The following is a 6,089-nucleotide window of genomic DNA, read 5'->3' on the forward strand; positions in this document are numbered from 1 at the left end:
TACTATGAGGGCTAACAGCACGTAACTGCTCCATTTGTTTCTTTGGCCTCCCTCTATTCTATTTTCCTCATCCCATTTTTGTTGACACCTATACAGAAGGAAACCAGGAGCATATCTTTCTTAAATCTGTAAAAGCCAAGAAATGTGGTAAGTTTCTGCTTAAACTTGATCATAATGTTCTGACACCCCTAATTCTTTTCCCACTGAAATAAGAGGAGCAGAATTGGAGGCCATGTCAGGTCAACTTGCCTCGGTCTTCATTTAAGCCCCAAGTACAGGCTGCATGGTCAGCCTGTAAATTCCTTGGACATATTTGTAAGTTCTCATTCTTTCATTTTGGCTACTTTGCCAGGGTCTTTAAAATAGTAATGGTAGATGCAGGCCTTTGAAGCTATAATGTAAACAGTGGTACTTTTAAAGGTAAAAGCAGTTAACATTTCTGTCTTGAGATGTTCACAAGATGCCTGGCCGAGATACGAAGCTGGGCCATGTCCCTGCCAAGCTGGAGAGAGGCAAGCGGTGAGGCGCGTTACCCAGCCGGTGGGGGAGCCTCGCCGCCACCTGGCATCGGCATCTCAGCACGGCTTTTTTGTTCTGTTCATTGTTGCCTACACATTATTAGTCATGTGGAAATTAAACAGAACAAAACAAACCTGATTTTTTGTTTTAAAATGTTCCCAAAAGATATGCTGGTGATGGAAATGAAGTTTAAGAAAACACTGGTCCTTGGTGCCCGTGTTCCCAAAGAGATACCCAGGATAAATAAAGGTGTAGACAGTTAAATTTGGAAGAGCCCAGCACTGTGCCACAAATGGTCACACGAGCAGTCCGCAAGCCCAGGGAGCGCTGAGCAGCCTGGCGCTGTGGCCCTCCTTCCCCTTTAGAAGCCGAGAGGAGTGACTTGAGCCCCTCAGTTGACATACAGTGCAAAGGCCACTGAACTGCACCACTGTCAGTAACCCCCTTTCTCCACTTTTCCCCACATTTTCCCAAGAATAGACTCATGCTCTCCCATTGTACCCGCTTTTCTATGAAAAATTCCATCTCCTGCTGGTCAGCTTGGTCCCTGGTCATTGCTCTCAGCCACTGGTGCCATCACCCGCCCCCATGCCTCTGCCTCTTGCTAATCTCACCCCACCCGGACCTTTCCTGGAAGCACCGCGCGCCCCAGCTGTCATGGAGCAGGAGCAGGCTTCCCTGAGGGCCTGATGGTAGTAACAGGGAAGGAGTTACAGCACAGCACAGCAAGCAACTTAGACATGAGGGGGCATGGCCTCTCCCACAGGGACTTCTCCTTGGTGATGTACCCTTCAGACCCCGCCTGGGTTGAGGCAGTGCAGGGCGGTGGATATGAGCACAACCTCTAGGCTGACGTCCTGGCTCCCTCACTTACTAGTCATGGAGCCTGGTGACCCTGCCTAGGTCTCATGCCATGTCTATAAATGGAATTACCAGTGCACATACCTTCCTCTTAAGATGTGTGTGAGGATCAGATGAGATCATCTGTGTGAAACAAGCAGCCCAGTGGCTGGCACATAGTGGTTGCTAATAAATGAGTATATGTCGCTGTCATGAGAAGTTGCCCAGGCTCCCCTTGTTCTCTCATGAGAAGTGGCTGCATGATAGCCATGAGCACAGGAAATTATACTGCATTGCTGCTTTAAACAATCCATTTTTTTTACAATGGTGAAAGTGACTATCATTCTCTCCAAATTGGCTTTTTGTGTAAGTCCCTATACATGTCCCTTCCAGACCAGGAGGTAAAGGGTTCCAGCTGCGGAACACCAGAAACTAGAAGCCACTGGAGCACAGCCCAGTGGTACTCAGAGCTCTGTTAAGATATTTCTGCCGATCTTAGGGGGCTTGCAACCCTGGCTGCACATTAGCATTCCCTGATGAGCTTTAAAACCTGGCCCCAACCCCTGCCCACCCCGAGATTCTAATCCCATTGTTCTGGAGTCTGCATCTGTGTGCCAGCATTTTTATAGATGGTTCCAGTGAGTGGCCACTCAACTTCTGGAAGCTGCTCATCTCACTTCACATTTCTCTCCCGCCCACCATCATTCACTGTATCAAGCTCATGTGTCCCATGCTGCCCCAGTGACAGAATTGCCCAGGATGCCTCTTAAAGATACAGATTCCTGGGCCTCGCTCCAGGCCTACTGAGTCAGAATCTCCAAGGAATTTTTTTGACAGGTGTCTAGGTAAGTTTTATCAGGCAAATTTGGAAAACGCTGCATTAATTCAAGTGATGTTAGCCCATTCTCCATTGATTAATAAATACTTCATTCACTTAACTAGTATTTAGTGAGAACCTAATAAGTGTCCAGCATTGTTTTAGGTGCTAGGAATACAGCAACACGACAAATTCCATGTTGTCGAAGATATTATGTCTAGATATGTCTACAGTGAACAGCAAACGATTTAATTTCAGATAGTGATGCCATAATGACCACATATCGGGATGAAGGGCTAAAAGGTGCTATGGAGGTGGGGCAGGCTGTTGTTTTAAAGAGGGGAGCAGGGAGGGCCTGGTTTTGAGAGGTTGCATCTGAACAGCCAACTGAGGGATAACAAACTGCTTAGGAATTCCACTGCAGTCCCACTCACATCATTTTTAATCTGTATGTCTCGTGTCTCCTAAATTAGATGCAATTGTCTTCAAGGTCAGGGGCTATCTTCTATATTTTGTATTCTCCCATAGCAACCAGTGTGGCACTTTGCACAAGTGAGAATTTGGTGACTAACACTAGACACAAAAGCATTTCCTCCTTAAATATACCTTTAAAGACTATGGAGCATGCTAAGTAAAAGAAAATCCAGAGAAACACATTCAAACATCAGACAGCCCTTGGTTAGACTTCCTTCCTGCTTGCTTCCAGTGGCTAGCCATAGTTACAAACTCTAATCGGAAAACTCAGAAAGCATGCCAAGATCTGGTTATTAAGTGCGTGACTCCACACTGGTGAGATTAGACACTGAGCTTCAATTATTAGTTTCTGCTGCTTACCATCTTGCGATGTAATTTCTTGTCTTTTGTAGTCAGTTTCCCCTCAACTTCTTACCAATGTCTCTGTGTGCCTTCAACCCTCATTTCCTTAAGATAACCGGCTAAGCACTGCAGAAGCCCACTGGATCCTATGATGTTTCTGAAGGCCAAAGAAGATCCTCTCATACACTTGAAAATCCTCAAAAGGTTTGGTGAAACCAATTCAGGTGTCCAGAGATGGATCACCACAGCTCCAGTTTGGGAGTCTCATGGATTTTAGGGAAGCTTTCCATTTCTTACAGGGTTACCCTGCTCACCACATGTTTTCCTTGGGCCAGGACAACATGATCAGTACTGAAAGGCTGACCCAGGAGGCCCCATCATTTGGTGGGAAAATTCCTGAATGAGGCATATCGAGACCAATGTGTTTCCTACCAGTCTACAGAAGGTTTGCTGTTTGACCTGGGTGAGTTTCTTGACCCCTTTGAGCCCCAGGATCCTTGGTTATTAAACACGACATTCCTTTCTCTGATGACACTCAGGATTTTCATAAAGACCAAATTAATTAAAGAAGAGAGCACTTTTTAAAGCATGCTAATTGCTATGACCTTACTGCATACTATTATTATAGCTAAAGTAATTGATTGTGTTTTTATTGGGGTTGGTCAAAAAGTCTGTATGCTTTTTTCTGTAAAATGAGACACATTTTTCATTTTCACCAGTAACTTTATTGATTTGGATATTTTGAGTATCTTGGCTGTCTCCCACATGGTGGGAGACATTGATTGGTCTCAATTTGATTTGATTGCTATAAACTTCAACCAATCTATAGGACTATGGAGCATCATCCAGTGAGAATCTCCAGCACAAAACTTCACAAACCACTTTTGACACATTCAATCAGTCACAGCACCTTCTCCATACACTGTCTATTTTTGTGTTTCATTTGCATTTTTACCTATCTTGAAATAATGAAGCATAATATGCTCAAAATGTGTCTTTTCTTCCATCTTCAATATTAAAGTGGCTACACAAAAATTTATCAATCTTGATGAGTTTTTTTACAGCCTGACAAAATTGTTTCAAATGAAGTTAAAGACAACTAAGCACTACTAGAGCCATCTTATGGGAAAAAAAAACAATGAATTTTTTGGCCAACCCAAAATATTTGCTATAGTAGATGTTTGTATTCTTTCAGCTTCTCATTTCTGCAGTGGAAGTCCCCCTTGGAGCTGTACTTTTGTTATGACCTCCTTCCTTAGCTTTCGTTTTCATACTTTCCTTCAAGGATGTGCTTGGATCACCCTACCTTTGAGGTGAAGTCCTTTAGTTGTGTCCTCAGTGACTGTGTCACCTTGGCTGAATTTCTCAAACATGGCTGACATTTGGCCCATGAATTGTCATTTGTCCCAATCAGTTGGCTCTTAGCATGTCCTATCTTGTTGGTTAGTTATGTTCCGGGTGCAGGGACTACCCCTGTAACTATAGGGTCTTTCTTTGAGGGCAGGGACTGTGATTTATATCTCTTTGCATTCTCAACTCAAGCAGTACATTTTCATTAACAGTGGATGACTTCTAGCCATTGTATCAGATTGAACCATATCACTGCCTCCCCAATCATGTTTTGCATATGAAATCAAGTTAAGATGAAGTCATACTGGATTACAGTGGCCATAAAATTTGGACACAGAAGAGACCCAGGAAAAGAAGGCCATACAATGATGGAGGCAGAGACTGGAATGATGCAGCTGTGAGCCAAGGGTGCCAAGGATTGGCAGCAACCACCAGAAGCTACAAGAGGCAGAGGATTCTTTCCTTCACAAGGAGCACAGCCCTGCCAACACCTTGATTTCAGGCTTCTGGCTTCCAGAACTGTGAAAGCATACATTTCAGCTGTTTCAAGTCACCCAGTTTGTGGTCATTTGTTAAGGCAGCCCTGGGAAACTACTGTATTTTGCCATGTATAATGCACATCTTTTGCCCAAATTTTTGAGGGAAAAATAAGGACGTTCACTATATATGTGTAGTACTAATTCTGTATTTATATAAATGTTTTTAATTCTTTGATTTATGCTTATGTGTTAAAAATGTAACTTTAGAAAGTAGTAATAATACTTGTATGCAAATAATACCCTGCAATATGATAATCGGTTTTGTTTCTAAATATAAATAAATAAACGAATTAAAAAATTAAAATGAAAGATTTTTTCCCCCTGAAAGTCTGGGCCAAAAACGTGGGTGCGCATTTTACATAGCAGTGCATTATACACGGCAAAATACGGTAATACCCTGGAATGCTGCGCATGCTGCAGTGTTTAGTAGAGGCCTTTTGGGGCCACCCTCCAGCCTTGGGCAATTGCTTTCGGAAGACCCAAAGTGCTGATCAGAGCAAGGATTCAAGGGAAGGGTCCATTAGTCCAATGGAAGGTAGTACATGGACAGGACAGAACAAGAGCTAGGTATGGTGTGCGTGTACAACAATGCAAAACAAAGATTACAGACTTTATGCTAAAGGTGTTTTTAAGGTCCCATCATAGGAGCAGTTTGCTTTATGACAACAGGGTTGATCTGAGAGTTGGAGACAGTGGAGCAAGTGAGTCACTACTGAACAACCACTTCATGGTGTGATCTATTCAAAGTAACCAGACGGACCTATTTGGGAGGCATAGCACGTGCGGATCTCATAGCGCCCCTTCTTGAGGTAACGGGCAGCCCCGTTGTGTGAGCCGGCCGATTACGTCTGGTGAGCCATTCGGATGCCAGTCCTGAAGCCTCAGTTTCCTGAGTTGTGAGCAGCAGGAACAACAGGACCAGCCACCTGCTTCTGAGCTCTGACTCCGCCACTTAATAGCAAATTGTTTTGCCTCGCCCCGCCTCCTCATCTGTAAAATCAGAAAACGTGGCACCTCCCTCCTTAGCGCTCTCAGGATTGAAAGCTAATTTGCGTACATTGCCTAGAACAGAACCATAGATGGATAATAGAAACCTCAGTTGTTTTTATCATCATCATCATCATCATCATCATCGTCACAATGTGCAAATGAGGGAGACCAGGAGGGAACTATGTCACCTTTAATGACTCTATCCAAGAAGAGTTGTT

The sequence above is a fragment of the Phyllostomus hastatus genome, unplaced genomic scaffold (assembly GCF_019186645.2).
Source record: "Phyllostomus hastatus isolate PE091 unplaced genomic scaffold, TTU_PhHast_1.1 phas_contig_58, whole genome shotgun sequence".
In the NCBI taxonomy this organism is placed as follows: domain Eukaryota; kingdom Metazoa; phylum Chordata; class Mammalia; order Chiroptera; family Phyllostomidae; genus Phyllostomus; species Phyllostomus hastatus.